Consider the following 19,248-nt stretch of genomic DNA (forward strand, 5'->3'; position numbering starts at 1 on the left):
TTTTCTTTCTGTTCTAATAGTGTAAAAATTCTACGCAACCCAAGGCTAGAGTTTTGGATTTATGTAATAACTACTATTTCTATATAGTGATTTACAGTTTACATACAAATTAGCTAACATGATGCTGATGCTAACAACCTTTCATAGAGAACAATTATTTTTATCATTGCCCTCTACAAATGAGAAATTGAAGGCTCAAAGGGCCTTAAATAGCAATTCAGCAGCATATACATGGCAAAGTGAGAGTCCAATCTAACTTTCACAAGCTTAAATTCAATATTTCTTCTGTTACACAAAAAAGTATGGTGGGAGTATTTTTAATTCTCACCAAGGAATTCTGTCACCATAGAAAAAAACAAAGACGTCCCAAAGGTTTAGCTTGTCCTAATATTTACAAAATTCCCCATTGTAGAATTAAGAACACGCATTTCTATTGATTCTGGCTATTTAAAGTAGCATTAAAATCAGATGACTTCAAATATATATATATATTTTGCATTGTTACTACTGTTGTCATTTTAAGCCTTTAGTGAGACCTGCAGGTAGAAAATTTACTCACTCTATTATCTTGGTTATCTCTAACACCTTGAAAGAGCTTCAGGACAAGACAATAAAAAGCCTTAGCTGATCTTTTCTATGTTTTCTGCACGGAATTATTTAGAAGCTGTCTTACATCAGTTCTCAATTCAAGGTAGATGGTGAAAGAGGTCATTCTGACAGAAAGTACTGTGTTATTGACAAAAGAAAAAAATAAGATTAAGGGCACTGCCAAAGCAGTAGGATAGCCTTTCAAGACAGAGTGGGAGTCAGGTATGAGTTCTGAAGTACAGACTAATGAGTATTGGAGAGTTTCCCCAAATCACAAGTCATTTGTTTTAATGCATTTGCAAAGCATAGTAAGTCAAACATTTATTGACATCTCCATCTCCAAGTTAAAGAGTGAAGAAACAGGGCTGCCTTTTTCTTGTTCCCCAAACTGTTTCCAGAGACAATGGAATTTCACTACTATTCCTCCTTCCTGGATCTATTATCTCTTGAGTTTTGTTAGACTTTTGGTTCAGTTCTTAGCCTAGTATCCCTTTGCTTTCCTTCAAGCAATGCTGGTTCATGCAATGCTGGTCCACACATAGCATCATGGAAAATAATGGTGTCTTTCCATTTAAATTAAGAATACACTGGGCACGTGTGTTTAGGATTCATGCCAAACCTTCCCTCAGCAGCCTAAGTTTATCTTCCCTCAACAATCCAGTTCAATCTGGTCTTCCCTGAGTAACCCAGAAACACATGAACCCTCCTTTTGTAGGCTCCCACAGCATGTATTAGGAGTTGCAGATACATGAGAATTTATCATATGCTGTCATACATTGTTTCCTAATCATGTCATAAGTTTTTTGTTGTTGCTACCCTAGTGAAATTTAAGCTTGTTGATCTAATGCTTATGGTTTACACAGTTTATACAGCCTGGATCCCTCCCATGCTGAGCACACAGCATGGCTCAACATGACTAAACTGAATTATGGATAACGGCTAATTTCAGAACAGAACCTGGGAAAATCATTGAAGTGCAAACTTCTCATTTACATTCTCTTCAGGATGTTTTCTTCTGCATATCTTAATATCTACTGTGAAAGAGGGGAGAATTAGGTTTCCTATGGAACAAATTTTTGAGTTTTTCTAGGAATAGATCAAATACACTTCATATAATCACAAGAAGTTGCAGAACTCTGATCTCACACAGAATAGCATTGGATGAATATAGGAACCTTGAAATGATGAGCTCAAGGTGGCCAAGCCAAAGGCTGCCCAGGGTTGGCAGGCCTGAGACAAGGACAGCCAACAGAACTCTGCAAGGCTTAAATAAGCTAATGACTTGGAAAAGGAGAGAGTTTTGTCTGTGGCTTCCTGATGAAGGCCAGTGCTTTATAACCTGTTTGTCAAGAAAGAGTATAGATGAAGAGAGGGGTGAGAAAACTGGGCTGCATCTTGATCATACAGACTATTCCAATGCTAAGAATGAAGTGGATGATATACACAAACTGCTACTTGTAGATCTTTTAACTTTGTCCTTGAGAATCTAATGAACCACCAAGAACACTATGGATTTATGGTCTTTATGTCCTTATGTCTTATGTCGAAAGCATTTCCCCCTTCATTTCAAGGGAGTGAAAACCTGAGTTTAATCTCAAAATAATTATGTGATTAGTTTGCTGTTATTTAATAAGCTTTGGAAACAGAGCTTTTTATGTGGCATGAAACAAGGACACATAATACATTTCTTAAAAATTTTTTTAATTTTAATTATTTAAAGAAGCAACTCTGATTATCTTCCCTATATCTCATAATCACATTGAAATTTTAATGCAGACATACAGAAGGCAATAAATGCATAACACTGCTGAGGACAGGAGGTGGCCATCAGCATGCCAAACATTTCGTATAGAAGATGGGAGGTGGAGAGAATTACACTGATATATGAACCACAAAAGAATACAAAACACACACACATAGGAAGACTGCAGAGAATTGAGAAAAATTTTTTTCCTGAATAAGCAAGTTTTTCTGCTAACCCACTCATCATATTTCATATCCTTTCCTTCTACCCTCAAATACAGACATATTTGCCTATTAGCTAAACTATAATTGCAACATATATATGCTGCTGACTAAAACAGAAATATAAACTAAAATGTTTTAGTTTGAGTATTAGTTTTAAGTGTGCTAAAATGACATATTTTATAATTAATGCATAAATCAAACATAGAGTCATATTTTTAAAAGAAACAAAACTGATGGATCTGATGTCTAGTAACACACACAATGCTAACCCATCAAGGACCATAATAGAAAGACCTGTTTCTACTCTGCCCTGGATCTGCTCCTACCTGGAAAGTCACTCATACATCTTTTAACTATGTTTCTAAATGAATTGTTCTAGATGTCAGCAGATAGCCTTTGCTTCCCCTTTTCTTCAAACACAAGCAAGAGCCTATCACAGATATCAAGGAGGAACATGTATACCAAATCCTCCCCTGCTAATACCTTGTTAAGTTTCCTTTGTTTGGGTACTTACTTAAGTATGGCTTTGCTGGGTGCTTGCTGCCCAATGACCATATTGCAAGATGTCTCAACTCTTAGGTAGAAAGACAGAAATGAGCAGGAGGAAAAGGAGAGGGGGGCCCCTATAAAATGACCCACGGAGTTAATCAGATAAAGCTAGAGAGTCAAAAATGACACAGAGTTAATCAGATGAAGCCAGAGGGTCCAAGAGTGACTCAGGAAATGTCCAGGATCTTCCCCAGATAAGAAACAACAGAAGCACAAGCACAGCACAGCCCATGTCCTCATTTCACCAGTCAGAATAAGCCTAGAGAGCTGACAGCTGTCAATCAAGGACTTCTCTGCCCTGCCAAAAGCACATAAAAGAAGCCTCAGAATGAGCACCTGGGCCTGTTTCACCTTAGGTAGGCCCACTCTGTTACTCTATGCAGAGTGCTTTAAAACTTACTTTGCTTTCTTTATTTTGCTTTCTGCTCTCACTATATCTGACTTCCCTGTGACACCAAGCCGAGTCCCTTCCTTCCTGATACAACCACTGTAGGGGTAATACAGAAAGAGAACTTGCTGTTACTCCTTACAGTAATACAGAAAGAGAACTTACTGTATCTCCTTACTCCTACTGTGCAGTTCAACGTCTTATTTTCTCCTCCCTTCCAAAGAGAAAAAAGAAGCAAGGGTAATTATAAATTTAGGAAAAATAATGTTCACGCAAGTCTGTAAGTCCTTAACTGGGAGAAATGAAGGGAAGGGAATGACAATACGTAACTTGTTTTGGGCTCATTTGCTGAGCAGTTGGGTTTTGTAGACAATTTATAAACTTTTCATTCCCTGGTTTACTGCATTATCTGATATATGCTTGGAGCCACAGAAGATTCCTGTGAACTGCTCTCATTAAATTTTCAATGACTCAGCTATAAATAAACACCATGTGACAGGCATATTAATAGGCACTAAAAGCAAAATTACCATAACATAGTTTTCTCTCATTTCACACTGCAAAGTATACTCTGTAGTTTAAAGTCATATCGCACTGCTATAACTTAGTGTTATACAAGTGACTTTTTTTCATTCCCAGAAACTTTATGAATTTGTTAGTGTTAACTCTGGGGGGAAAATATTTTCCCAGCCTGGGGCAAATTACCTTTAAAACTGAAATTGGCCAATAGGAGAAATAAAGTGGGAGAAACTGTGTATTACTTACAAGCAGTCGTTCACTTCTGCTCACCCATGTCTCTCACCACCTGGTTGCAAAAAGGGACCCCACCCAACCTCTCTGGTCTAGATATGCCCTCACTCCCCCTTGTAATTACCTATTGATATGGAAATAGACTGCTTCTCTCCACCCCTTGGAAACACCTATTGATGTGGAGCTGCACTAAGGCCAGGTGAGAGATTCTAGAAATATTGCAAATTTACCCACAGTTATTGAATATTTGAAGAACTTAGGTGCATAATTTAACACCTGTACTTCAGGTGTCTCATCTTTGAAATGACACATTAGAGTTTTCCTACCATTTTTTTCAATGGAAAACTTTTCAACTGAAGTGTCACATTAAAGGATAAAACAAACAGCAAAAGTGGAATTTCCTTATTGGAATAGAGGGGGAATTTACAGCCTTGCCTGCACCCGGCCACTTTTCCTCCATAACCTTCCAGGGTGCCTCTCAGGCCTCCCAGCCCTGGAAGCACATCTGAAATTAATAGACCAGATCATCTCCAAAGCTCTTTTCGACTCTTAACATCCAGATGGTGTAAAAAAAGGAAGCCCAGCACTGTGAGTCACAAGGGATTATTGCTCTTTAACAGGAGAGACAGATAAATCGTATCCAGAAAATTTGCACTTCACAAATATTGATTAATAAAGGTGATAAATTAGAAATGACATGTTTCAATGTGAGGCTACGGTCAGTAAGAGGGCAACCAAGAACTGCAAAAGCTTTGTTACTCAGTGTGCAGCACCTCTTACCCCCAACCCCCAACCCCAAAGTCTGCTCCACACATTGAGTCAGAGCCTGAGTTTTCACAAGATGTACAGATAACTCATTTTATCTTGGTGCTTCAGAAGCACTATGCTAAAGCAATACCTCTCAACTCTGGTTGCCCATTGCAGTCACTGGAGAGTTTTAAATAAATCTTGATTCTTGTTCACTATTCCTAGATATTCTCTTCATTGGTCTGTAGGGGGACACTGATAGTTTTACACAGTTTCCAGGTGATTTAAACATGCAGCCAGGAGTGAAAATCTTAATTCTAAATAAACAATAGAGCCCCCTACTCTGGAAAATGAAGAAAATCTCCCATGCATAACCAAATAGAAGGTGTATTTCAACCTGGTCCCCAAGGGAAGAACTATGCATTGTAACTGTTAACTGAGACCCTACTGAAATGCATTCATGTCACTTAGTGATCTGACAAGCCTCAGCGGGATATGTGCTGACATCCTGAAGCAAGATTTGAAAATGACAAAACTCATTTGACAAACTGATGGCTGAGATTTTTGGAGACAAAGATGTAACAGCATTAACTATGAAAATGAAGAGATGGATGGCTTATTAGGATAGTTTCAAAGGATTTTGATTTTCAGATCATAAACTATGAAAACAATTCATGCATGTGCTACTAGCCATCTCATGAAGGATGAAGAAACATGTTTTTAAGTTAAATAATGGCTTATTTGCCCAAAACTGATTCCCTCCATGTTGCTCACTTAGAGAAGCTATTGGCCTCCAACAGAGGTCCATGGAAACCAACTACAGCCAAATCCTTATGGCAATTAATTCAAGGTTACCATGGTGGTGGATCAGACAATTGGCCCACTATGCTACACATCTAAAAATGTGAGATTTAAATCATAGACTTCGCATCACATCAGAAAAGATACTGATCTCCAACCAGTGAATGTGAAGTGGCAGAGCTGGACGGGATCCTAATGGGAAGTTATGGCAGGGCAGGGACTCTTAGCTTCTCTAATTGTGCAGCTGAAGTTCCACATCATGAGAGTCTCTCTCCTGGAGTGTGATGTCTGGTGTGACTAGATCCCTGTGTGCTACTTCAGAATCCTACAGACAGCAGTACACCCACTCACACCTCACACTGATATTCTCTCTGTGTATTTTCCCCAAAAGTACAATTCCATTGGACTGGATATGTGTAATTTTTCCAATGTTTGCTCAACAAACATGTTTACAGAATTATAAAAATGATCAATAAAGATACAAAATGACATTTGAAGGAAATAGATGTAAACATCAGAACAAACCTGTAAGATGGGCACAATGGAAAGTGTGATTTTAATTTCATATGTCAACTTGGCTGGACCACATTGTCCAGACATATGGTCAAACATTTTTGTGGAAATTTCTGTGGGGATGTTTTTGGAAGAGATTAACATTTAAGCCACTGAACTTTGAGTAGAGCAGATTGCCTTCCCTAATGTGGGTGGGCCTCATAAATCCATAGATCACAGGTCTGTTATCCCTAAGCAATTCTAGACAGTCAGGCTCATCCTACTGAAGTGTACCATGCTTAAGGACTGTCATTAGCTGATACTATTCATGCAAGAGGGTGTCTGTCATTACCATGTGCACAAGTAGAATTGACAGACTTAACTTCATTCTCTTCTCCCTTGACATGTCCATATTGTATGAGTCTCCTAGAGTCAGGTAGCTAAGCAGACATGAGTAGGTCCTGCTCTGTCCTGGACAAGATCCTCCCCACTCCCACCTACCAAATGGCAGAACATACCACCAAGCCCCTCCTGTTTATGACTCAGTCTTCTGACTCATCATGGCCCAAAGACCACCAACTTTGGTAGGTGTTGGCACTCTAAGACCCAAAAGGTGACCCAGTTACTTTAGGATTCATTATATCTAATTGTAGTAAATTTACATTGTGGTTTTGCCTGATCCCCCTGCCAGATTCGGCTTAGGTATTATGGGTGGGTGTCTGCTTACTGAGTAGAAGGTTATGTAAACTGAAATTGTCAATCAACATATCAATTAAATGACATAAGATGTGGAGTGGGACTTACCACCATTTTAAAAATCAAACCTAACCCCAATAGTGGGGCTGCTTTTGGTTTCCAGACAACCGGCTCTCCATCCCTCTTGAGAAGGTACTTAGGCTTTGCTTAATAAACAAACGCCTGCTCTCTAAAACTTTCCTATGTCTGTTTTTTGATTGAATTATTTCCTTTGAGAAGGGAAACACAACACATTCTGCTAGTAATGCTATAGGTGCCATAACAAAGTACTACAAACTATTTAAACAAGAGAATTGCTCAAAGCAACAGAAACTTACCGTCTCACACTTCTAGAGCCTGGAGGTATGAAATCAGGATAGGCAAGGTTGGTTACTTCTGAATGCTCTGGAGAACCCATCCCATGCCTCTCCTAGCTTCCGAACATTGCTGGCAGTCCTTGGCATTCCTTGGCTTCTGACATAATAATTCCAGTAACTGCCCCGTCTTAATGTAGCCTTATCTTTTCTCAAGTCTCTGTGTCTTGCCAATGGGTTTCAGCCCTGGGAAAGCTTACTCTTGATTCAGTGAGACTGAAAAATTACAGTGGAATGTTCTTGGGGTGAAAGGGTTATACCCACCTTTATTCCCACGGTGGCAAGTCAAGCACTAGAATCCTGTCCACTCAGAGTGAGTGTGCATACAGCAAGCCAGTCTCTGCCTCTGGACTCTGCCCCCACAGCGGGCTCACTCTCCATCCTCAGGGCTGCCACCACTCTAGCCTCTGCTCTCCTGCAGCCGCACAGCCCAGAGCACTGGGCAGAGCTCTTTATATAGTCAGTAACAAGGTATTGCCCACACGTGTAGTGAGCAAGCCAACCAGGGTCAGTTGAGAATCTCAGCCATAGAACTTTCATTTTCTCTACATTCTATGTCTCTCCTTATAAGGACACCATTGACTGGTTTTATGGCTCTCTCAAATTCAGTATGACCTCATCTTAACTTACACCTAAAATACATCTGCAAAGACCTGATTTTCAAATAGGGACACAGTCACAAGTTCCAGGTGAACATGAATTTTGGGGCAACACTCTTCAACCCAGTATACCTGGTAAAGGAAAGAATGGAATGCAGACCTTCCTCTTAACCATTTAACTCCCAGCTAATACTTTGACCTGTGTAAATACCTCTGTCACATGTTTCTCAGGTGTATTTCATTACTTGTGTGACAATGTTAGATAGAAATGTTATGGGTTGAGTTTGTTCCTCTGGGTTCTTATCCCCACTGCAGCAAAGAATTGAAAAGCAGAGACACAGTCGTGAAGCAGAGTTAAAGTTTTATTTGAATACGCACTAAGGGAGAAGCCTGCCAAAGTCAAGGCAGACTAAGGCCCTGAACTTTTAGAGGAGGGTCTATTTATCACCACCTAGCTGGGAGGCACTTCTTTTGATTGACAGGGTGAAATCATTTGATTGACAGCTATAGTTAAGCACCTGTTCCTCTTGGTGTGCCTGTCTTTTCCCAAAATTCACACACAAAAGCCCATGGGGTTGGGGGAGGAAAACCGCAATTTTATTTTAATTAGATTATGATGTGGTATGGTTTGGGCAGTTCTTAGTTTTCATTGGGTTGTCCCTGCATCAGAACCTGGTTGGGAGGCAATTGGGACCCGTTTGGCCTGCTCCCGATAGGCAAAGAAGTTATCTCCCTGCAAAGCCTTTGTTGTCTTCACATGGGACCCCTACCTGGGCAGAGTTTGGGCAGTTTGTTCTCTTGAGAACCTTATCTTCCCCTTCCCCAGCTGCTGAGGTCTAACAGAAAAGTAGCCAAACTGGTTATCTAGAACTATCTAGCCAAACTAGAACTGTCAATTCTTATGAGTGTTGTTGGAGTGGGGTGGGTGCTCAACGTCCCAACCTTTAACCGCCTGGCTGATTCCTCTGGCAACCAGCCCCTTCTATTACCTGAGGGTTTTCCAAAAGCCGTTTCAGTAACAAAAATCACCCTAATTGCTCTTAACACAGAAAATTCCAAGGGTTTTAGGAATTCTGTTCCAGAAATAGGGTCGAAGACCAAATGTATATTTCTTATTATAAATCATAATAACACACACTCCTAGCTATTGGCCTTTAATAAGACATCAGATTCCATAGTGCTCGGAATAGCCAGTAGTCCATCCTGGGTGAGGGCACAGCCCTCTTAAAATCATTTTTTTTTTAGTTCAGTCATCAAAATACGCCACCGAGCTGCTCTGTGTGACTGGATCCGACAGAGACGAACTCAGCCAGCTCTGGCGGAGGGATGTGTGGTGAAGGGAGCAGCAGCGGCAGAGGGGCAGCGGCAGGCCTGGAGCGCACACCCGCGTGTCCGGGGGTGGGAAGAGAGAGTCCTGTGTTACGTTCACTGTCTCCACATCCCCTTTCCCAAATACCCAAGGGCTTGTCAAAACACCGTTTTGGGACTTGGGATTCCCTGTGATTTGTTAATGAGAAGTTTGAAAGCCTTCTCAAAAGGCCAGGGGATTGGGGGCTGCAGCGACCTGTTCTGGTTCTTGACTACATTTGTCCAGGTAACTGAGACAGAATCTTTAGATAAAGCCTTACAATCTTATCTGGAGAAAACATTTTCAGAGATTTCTCCTGCACTAGCCATCAGTCATAGTCAGAGCTGTTACTAATAAATACAAATTTTTGCAAAACTGTATGTATTAATGTATAGTAAAAATGTTAACTAAAAATGTAGTACTATTTATACCCATAGATAAGTAAATTACTTACTGTCAACTGAAAAAAAGACACAGTTTTAGGTAGCAATCCAAATTGTGCTTCCAACTGTTGAGAAAGCTTAGGGTTTTTAAAGGTAAATAGCAGAAAGTTTATTCATTTACAAATTAAGTTGTCATAAATGTTTCATGATTGCAGCTGGCAGAAAAGTTTGTACATTACTCAGTTTCTGATTGGTTGCTATGGCGGAGTCAGGCAAGAGTCCATATAAGTCTGTAACAGTTGGTGATCTCAGGAATGTGGTTTGGCAGCATGCTATATCCACCATTCTTCTGAGATAGGAAACTGCTGACATGCACAGACCTCTTTTCCTTAATGATCTCTCAGCTCCATTTGTTTCTCTTAGCCATGCTGACTCCATTTTGATTTTAGTTTGCCCCATTTCACACAATCAATAATCAAATAAAGACAATAGTATTATCTCTGATCTGAGGTGCTGTCTTGGAAATTCCTGACTTCATTCCTCCCTGTGGTCACACACTATCCACTTACAAACACCCCCACCACTGGCTATTATCTCTCATTTCCAGTTACAACATGTCCTGACACACATCCTTCCCTCCACTGTCAACCTTTTTCAGTACTGTTTAACCATAGAATCAGCTATAGTATCACTCTTACTAATGCTTTTCCTTGGCCCTACTGAAAGCAGCTGCAGGATATAGATTTGTAGAAGATTTTAGCCATTAATGCCTATAGTTCCTAACTGCAAATATTCTGACTTCCATACCACTGTCTGCAAAGTTTTTCTCTGTAATTGGTCCATGTTCTGCATTTTCTTTTTCTTTCTTTCTCTTCCTCTCCCCTTCTCTCCCTATTTTTATGTTCCTCTAGCAGATGAGTTTAAACGGTTTGCTTTTGCTTATGAAGGAGACCACTTTTATATCGAAGGATATCTCAAGGGTTTCAGGATTCTCCTACTATGTTCTCCAGTCATCAAAAAATAAACAGAGAAACTTAATCTAACCAAGGGATGTATAACCATTCAAAATGTAGGTAATCTGCTGATAGTCACAGAAGTTAGAGAACAATGCTAAACTGACACTTTTGTTGTCAGGAACTCCCATGCAGACAGTTTTCCCTGTGTGGTAGGTGACACCTCACCCAGGAAGAGGGTTTTTGACTCTGATTGAGAAAGAATTCATGAGCAGGTTGAGCAGGTATGAGCAGAGTAGTTGAATAAAGTGAAAGTACACCCTCAAAGAAGGAGTGCGGGCACCCTCGAGAGGTGAGTAGCATAGCATGGTGAGGTTTGGATTAGGAGGTTTTAGAGCTGGAGTTGAAGCAGAGGGTGGAATTTTCATGAGGATAAGTGGGGTTTTCTTAGAATAGAGAGGGGATTTCTGGGAAATAGGGTGACACCTTCTTTTTGTCCTGGTAAGGTCAGCTTTGGAATTGTTGAGGTTCTAAGGGGTGTGTGATTTTTAGTATGCTAGAGAGCATATAATGATCTTTGGGGTAATTGTAGGTCACCTCTGTTCTCTATCCCGAATCTAGTTGGTTTGAACAGGTTAGAAACTGCATTCTGTTTTGTCATAAGTTATTGTCCTAGAATCCAGCTGGTTTATTTTTGCTTAATCTTTTCTGCCAGCTGGCCACACAAATTGGCCTTAACCTTTTCTTGCCTTACCCAGGGCCTGGCTCTTTTCCTGAACTATACACCCTATGACACTGTAACTTTTTTTGTTTTTAAATTGAAGTATAGTTCATGGGGAGGGCTATACAACACAGAAAAGACAAGTAGTGATTCTACAGCATCTTACTATGCTTATGGATAGTGACTGTAATGGGGTTTGTGGGGGGGACTTGGTGAAGGGGGGAGCCTAGTAAACATAATGTTCTTCATGTAATTGTAGATTAATGATAACAAAATTTTTAAAAATTGAAGTGTAGTTGACATATAATATTATATTAGTTTCAGGTATATTCATAGTGATTCAACATTTATATACACTACTAAATGCTCACCACAATAAATATAGTTACCCTCTGTCACCATATGCAGTTATTATAATATGATTGGCTATATTCCAATTCTGGATACTTTGGCTTGTTACAATCCTTTGCTTCACAGGCCACAAAGCCTCACTAGACAGTTTGCAAGAGTGCTCAACTGAAGTTAAATACTTGTGGCATCTGTTGTCAGTTGTGGGCCACAGAGCATTACAATCTAGAAGTCAGTCCACTTTGCAAATAAAATAGCCAAAAAAACCCCAAAACACCAACCAGATAATATTTGGGATTAGTATAGAATAGTAAACAGTGAAGACAGTGAAAATCACCTTCTGCTGAGTGAGCAAAACCTCTGACTGAGCAATTAATTAAATGCATAATTATCCAGGTCCTCTGATTTGGTCCCTAGAATCTGAAGAGGCTTTTGAACACTGACATTGGCTATAGGCTCTCCCCTACCTTTAACAAGTCCAAGTTTTTTAAAATGTTGTTTAAATCAACTCCTATTTGATTACTTATTATTGAAAACATGTATGCAATGGGTTCAATATACTTGGCTATATATGGAGGTGAGATTTCTTTATGTCTTTGCAGTCTCTTCAGTGAATTACCTATAATCCACATCACATTCTGGTTTAATGCTTATTCAATAATAAAATTGTTTTCTTTCTCTTCTACCATTTTGGAGAGGTTTTCTGGTTTGACAGAGATTTAACTTTTAATTATATTTCCCCAGTACAGGCAGGCCACTCCTACTGCTTCAGAAAGAATATTTAGTTTCTGGGTTGGGGAGGAAGTCTATATGTTGAGAGTAAGTAGGCCAATCCCCCAACTTCAGCAAATGTAGGAGGTCAGTTGTCATTCTGTCTGGAGATATCTGCTCATAAAAGTTCTCAGCCATTTGAAGATCAATCATCAAACATAATTCCTTCCCTCCTGCAGTATCTATTATGACAGTGTGCCAATAATGATTTGCCAGCCTTCTGTTAGTATTCTCTGTAGTGACCTAGTCCTAACAGAACACCCCTGGGATTCTGTAGTCATCCAGCCATGGCCTCCTCCTGCCTGTTCAGATTTTGATCAATCAATTTAATTATTTTGTAAGTGAACATAACATCTTTCCAGGCATCCATAAAAGCATTAAAAGGCTTACCAATAACAGGGAAAAAATGGGATTACTGATTTTTTTCTGCAATAGCCACATCTTTTAGAGGACCAGATTTAAAAAGGGTTATTGTCTTGCTGATGCCTGGGTTCTCGTTTGCAGAGTTGAAGAATGCACTTAGCAAACACCCGAGGTAGGAGAGCCAGGGTAGAGGCCTTTATTTAGAAATAAAGTGAGAGGACAGAGCTTCTGGCTCAGGCCAGGAGGAGAAAAGAGACCCCCTGGTGATGCATTGTCAAGGGGATTTATAGGCAGTTGAGGATTTGGGGGAACTGATAAAGGGCTTAGAGTATGGACTTGAGTGGTCCAAAAGTGGTCTTAAGATGTTTGTCCTTGATGAGACATTTAGGCCCTTTTAGCATGCCAAAGTGAATTTTACACATGATTACAAATGCTTAGCACAATAAAAACAAGGGCTACTTTCCTTTAACTGGGGAGTATCAACTGATCTCACTGAAGAATGACTCTAGAGCTTAATGTTTAACACAGAGTTTTGGTATGGGGTTTCCTTGCATGTGTTACATCGCTCTGACTATAAGTCCTGCCTTGCTTTTTCTGGAGGCCTTTGCCCTATTCTGTCTAAGCCCATGGTCCCTGTCTCATTGCCAATGGATTGTAGCCCCAGACAAGTTCACTATGGATTCAATGAGATGAAAGAACTGACAGTGGAACATTGTTGGGGTGAAAGGACTTATAACCAACTTTATTCCCACAGTAGCAGGTCAATCACTAGAATCCCATACAGTCAGAGCGAGTCTGCATGCAGCAAGCTGGTCTCTGCCTCTGAGCCTCTCTAACCCCCAAAAGCTGTCTCAGTCTCTGTCTTCAGTGCTGCCACTGCTCCGGTCTTATCTCTGGTCTCCTGCAGCCCTGCAGCCATGTGGCCATGCCACCGTGTTGCCCAGAGCACAGGGTGGAGCTCTTTATATAGACTCACTAACAATGTATTGCCCACATGTATGTAGTGAGCTAGCTGACCAGGGCCAGGTGAGAATCCTGGCCATAGGAACCTTCACTTTATCCACAGTTATTAACAAATTTTCACTAATTTCCTTTCTGCCTGTCACTCATTTTCTTTAAAACTTAAAAGGCATTTCACCTTGACTCTATTTCCTCCAAATCCGATTGGTAAAATTCCAACTCCACCCCCCATAATCTGCCCCAAGGCTTTTCCTACTTCATTCCAAAGATAGGTAGGCAGCCATCCTGGCTTCAGGTCCTCAATTTATATCCTGTAGCTTCAGGCCAGAGGGAGTTTCCAACTCTGGGCAAGTTAACTTTGGATTCAGTGGGGCTGAAGAATAACAACAGAACACCAGGTGGGTGAAAGGGTTTGCCTCTTCTAGGCTCTGCCTCCTCTCCAGGCTCTGCTTTGAACAGTAGATGGAGCTCTTTACATAACAATACAGGCATCAAATAGATTAGGGTCAGGTGGGGATCCTGGCCATAGGAACTTCCATTTTCCCTGTAATCCTGTCTTAGCTTAGGCTGCTATGACAAAATACCACAGACTGGGTGGCTTAACCAACAAGTATTTACTTCTCACACTTTTAGAAGCTGAGCAGTCCAAGGTCAAGGTGTTAGAAAATTCAGTTCTTAATGGGGGCCCTCTTCCTGGCTTGCATGCTTTCTCACTGTGTGCTCACATAATGAAGAGAGAGCTCTAGTCCCTTCATCTTCTTACAAGGTTACTAATCTTGTCATGGGGGCTCCACCCTCATGACTTATCTAAACCTAATTATCTTCCAAGGGTCTCACCTCCTAATACTCAGACTAAGGGCTCAGGCTTTAAAATAAGAAGGGAGTGGGGGTGCAGATATTCAGCCTATAACACATCCCACCCTTTTTTCTTATCAAAACTTGTGTTAGCCTTTGTGATTTGTTTGTCTAAAAGACAATCTTGTCATAGTAAAAAATGATAACTGAAAGTACTGGATCGTTTCATTAGATATCCAAAAATCAGAATTCTTGCTCAGAATTATTAATTACTAAATACTATTATTTCAAGGACATAACAATTAAAATGCTGTAGAGCAGGGAGAAATTCAGGATCTCTGTTGCAGCTCCCCAGGTCCTTTCTTGCTGCTCCAACTCAAGATTAGCATACCAAGTCTCTAAGAGATGTTTGGAGTCCTATCACTTACACAGAGGAGACATTTAGGTGGTACAACCTCTCCATTTATACTCAGACATTTATATTGCTCAGATGACATTTTCCAGGAAGCCACACCCTGTAAATCTGTAGGTCTTGGGTTTGTTTATGTAAACAATCCTAAAAGAACAGGTATTTCTTGCTAGAATTTCATAGAAAGATTCTCCTGTTGGCAAATAACTTCAGATGATTTGCCTAGATAGCTGCCTTTAATGTTTACAGGGAGATTTGATCAGGCCACTTCTTTACCTGGAGTGTTTTCTCCAGGTGTAGGAGAAAACAGACTATAAACTTACCTATTTCCTTCTTTCCCCTCGAAATCTGTGATTCTAAAAGCTTGCATTAGAATGGACCTCTATGCTAATCTAAATCAATTACTTGAAGTCATCCAGTAATGCTTGCAAATACAGCAGTTTTATTTGTATCACTAAAAATATGTAGATAATATGTAGATACATCTACAAGATAACGAACTCAGATTCTGTGATATTGCAGGTAATAGCGAGTCAAGCAAACCATTGGAGAAGGCAGTGATTAGGGCAGAGTCCGGGTGATGTGGGGAGAGGGCAGGACCAAGTGAGGAATCCCGCATCCCAGTTTCATGCCTCACACTAGTCCTAGGATGAGTTAGAATGTCTCTCTCTACTGCATTGTCCTACTTTATTAAATAAAAGGAATGGATTGATGATCACCAGGGTTTTTTTTCCTGTGAGTTTTTAACATTTTTATTATTGATATATAGCTGCGATGATAAATATAACTGATTATCATATTTATCTAAGAAAGTTTTTGTTGAGATATGTGTGCCCCACACTCCACCACAGGTCCATTAAATCAGAATCTTAAGCACTAAGTCTATATACTTAAAAATATGCCCAGATAAGTCAAGCTTAAAAGCTATCTATAGAAGTTAGTATAGAAGACATGTTTATCAAATATGTGCATGACAAAATCAAGAAAGTGGTATACATAATTCATGGAATATTGAATGAGTGTGCTTTGTTATTCAAATGAGCAAAGAATAACTGAGAAACTCCACAGAATGGAAGAGTAGTTGATGTTAAAAACACAAACTAGGTGAATACAGGATAGTTGAACCAAGTTTTCTTCAGTATGTACTATTTATATGAAATAACTTGAGGATGCATAGTGTCTAAATCAAGGAAAATGATAGATTCACTTACACTTTGCATAGGGACTGTAAATTAAGGGAGAAACGGAACACATCTTAGAACATCCAAAAGGGAGCACGGAGAACAGTGAAGTGATATTACATGAAAAACATTTTGGGATCTTAAGAGGAGTTGATTTGAAAAGGGAAGACCAAGGTGGTTTATAAAACTTTTCCTTACATTGTTTCTCCCAGAGGGAAAAAGCAAGAATCAGGCAGCAAGTTAATGGAGGAAGATTTCACTCAGAAACAAAGGAAAACTTTTCAAGTAATTAAAGTTCAGACAGAAATTTTTCTGGCATGTGAGGGAAATTTGAAAAGATGGCATCAAAAGCCCTTTTTCTGAGTTTATTTGCATTTTAATACAGAAAAACGATGTAAGCAAACAATAGTCAATCCCCATAGGCTAAGAAACCTATTTTGTTTAGTCAAAAACTTATTTGAAACTCTACCTAATTTTGCAGGAAATGTGTATATATATATATATAGTTATTAATAGCATTGAAGGTCAGAGCACCATAGTGAATAACACTGAACAGAAAAGAAAAAAAACATCAAATGTCAGGTAAGATTTTATGTCTTTTTATAATTTATGATTAGCTATTCAGGACACTTAATAAAAATATCTTTCTTCCTCTGAAGATCATTATTAATATAAAAATAAGGCATCCATGACAGATAATCAACTCTACGGAAATTTGCAGTTTTGTGGCACCAATTTAATTTCTTTTGACAGTATAATGTTTATAGAGAAATATCCTTACCACAGTAAATTTTACTACTCTGACTTTCATAAGTGATTATTCTCTGGCATTCTTAACATGCAAAATTTGGCTATGTCTTTATTTCTGCACTCTTTATTTCAGCACACTGTCTTGGAGAAAAGTGCATGAAATATTTTAATCATATCTGAGAATAGTTCATTGTAAAAGCTCACACAGTCTTCTAAAGTTCCTTTCTCTGTGTTTTCATCATTTAATATGTTGAGTCTCTTTCACAAGCCTAACATTCCAGAACTATGTACTCCTAAAATTGTAACTTACTCATTAGGCACAGAAAACATATGGATGGTATACAACCATGCACTTGCTACAGAATGATACATCATAATTAAACATAAGCAATCTAGTAAATTGTTTGCAATGATCACTAGAGTGTGTGAACTCTATTTGAGCCTCATAATATTTTATAGACCTTACCCACTTCCCATTTTTTTCCCAAATCTGTTCTATGAATAGGAATTGTTAAGGACATATTGTGGTATCTCATGGGAAACTTAGTGTAGAGAAGACAGAAACAAGAAAACTGTGATATTTTAGTTTAGTTCTTAGAGAAATCTCAGGCTCAGAGAGGAGCTGGAAACCATCCTGCCCAGACCCTGAGAACATCTGCAGGGCTCAAGTCCCACCAACCATGAGATGGAAATTTCTGCACCTGCGTCCTGCCCAGATGCTTGGGAACATCAGCTTGGCTAAAGACTGATTACTATAAAGCCCCCCAAATTTTTCCTTTTGGAATTGTAGTTTCTCCTACTCAGCCCTTCACTACCTCTATAGTGAAGTCTTATATTAAATCTTGCTGTCGCCAGTCTGGACTCCTGTATTTCCTCAGTTTAATTGACCTAACACATAAAGCATCTCTTGAAGTGTCCATCCTATTCACACTCATATTTTTTTAAGGTCTTACTATAGGTGTAGCCACTAACATTCATGTTTGTACCACAGAATACTGTATTTCCAAATTAATTCAGCAGGCCAGGGTGCTACACCTGAATCAAGATGGAGATTGAGAGGAGAAGATAAGAATATGAGGAATACAAAGTAGTCATCATCCCTTCATCTTGGGGGTCAGTGTAGCAGAGAAAATAAAAGAAAAAAAGAGAGAAAGAGAAAGAAAGAAAGCTGGTGTACACAGGAAAGATAGAGCAGATGTCCAGTGAGCAGCAAAACGGGAACAGAAAGAGATTCTGGCTCTGATTTTTTGTCATTTGAAGACTCTTCCTGAAGGCCTTCTGTATTCCTGCCCTAAGACTTCCACAAGACCCCCAAGTGTCCTTATAAAAAAGCATCCTCTCTTGCTTAACCTAGTTTAATTATTTCTTATTACTAGTATTTAAAGAATCCTAAAACAACAGTTATTTATATATCTGTATAGGTCTGTGGTATGAGCTTTATATGTATTAATTCATTTAATCTCCAATCAAAACAGTAATATGGATACTATCATCATTCTACAGAGAATTAAGTATGTGAATATATATAAAGTACTGAGAATAGGCCCAGCCATATACTAAACCCTAAGCCTTGTTAGACTAAGAGTCCCTTCAGGACACATCATGGTCTGATTTCCTAGTTTCTGATACAATACCTAGCACATAAGAGGCATTCACTAAAGGTTTCCTGATTGAATAAATAAGGCTAACAAAATGTGTGTTGGTATGCTATAATCAATTTTGGTAGATGATTGGAATAAAACAATTCTTTTAGCTTGACATTTAGCAAAATATCCTATAGTAACCTTCAAGGTTTACCCCTCAAAATTATTTTTATACTTAGTTTCGACTTCCATTGCAAACAGTTCTTTCTTGAAACATTTTGTACTGGTGGTAGTTATACGAAATCTGATTAGCACCCAGAAATTAGAATTCCTAATAATAATGGAAATGTGTAGCATATATATTACAGCGTGTTCTCCTCTGTCTCTTTCCTCTCACAAGATAATAATGGGTTTCAATTTAGATACTATATGTGAAATCATATAAATTTTTTTTCATATATATAATGTGATTAATGATATGTATGATTAACCTATAATATAAAACATGTAAATAGCATGTGTGCTGTTAAAGCTTGAAAGAAAATATTCATAGAGTTGAATTTATAACATTTGTGTAGGATTTATTACTACATTAATGCACTGTTACATATTATTCCCCTAGAAATAGAAGGAATTTAAATAATATTTAATTATTAAGTATGAGCAGAATAAGGCCCTAGAATTTTTGTGTT

The sequence above is a fragment of the Manis pentadactyla genome, chromosome 5 (assembly GCF_030020395.1).
Source record: "Manis pentadactyla isolate mManPen7 chromosome 5, mManPen7.hap1, whole genome shotgun sequence".
Taxonomy (NCBI): Eukaryota; Metazoa; Chordata; class Mammalia; order Pholidota; family Manidae; genus Manis; species Manis pentadactyla.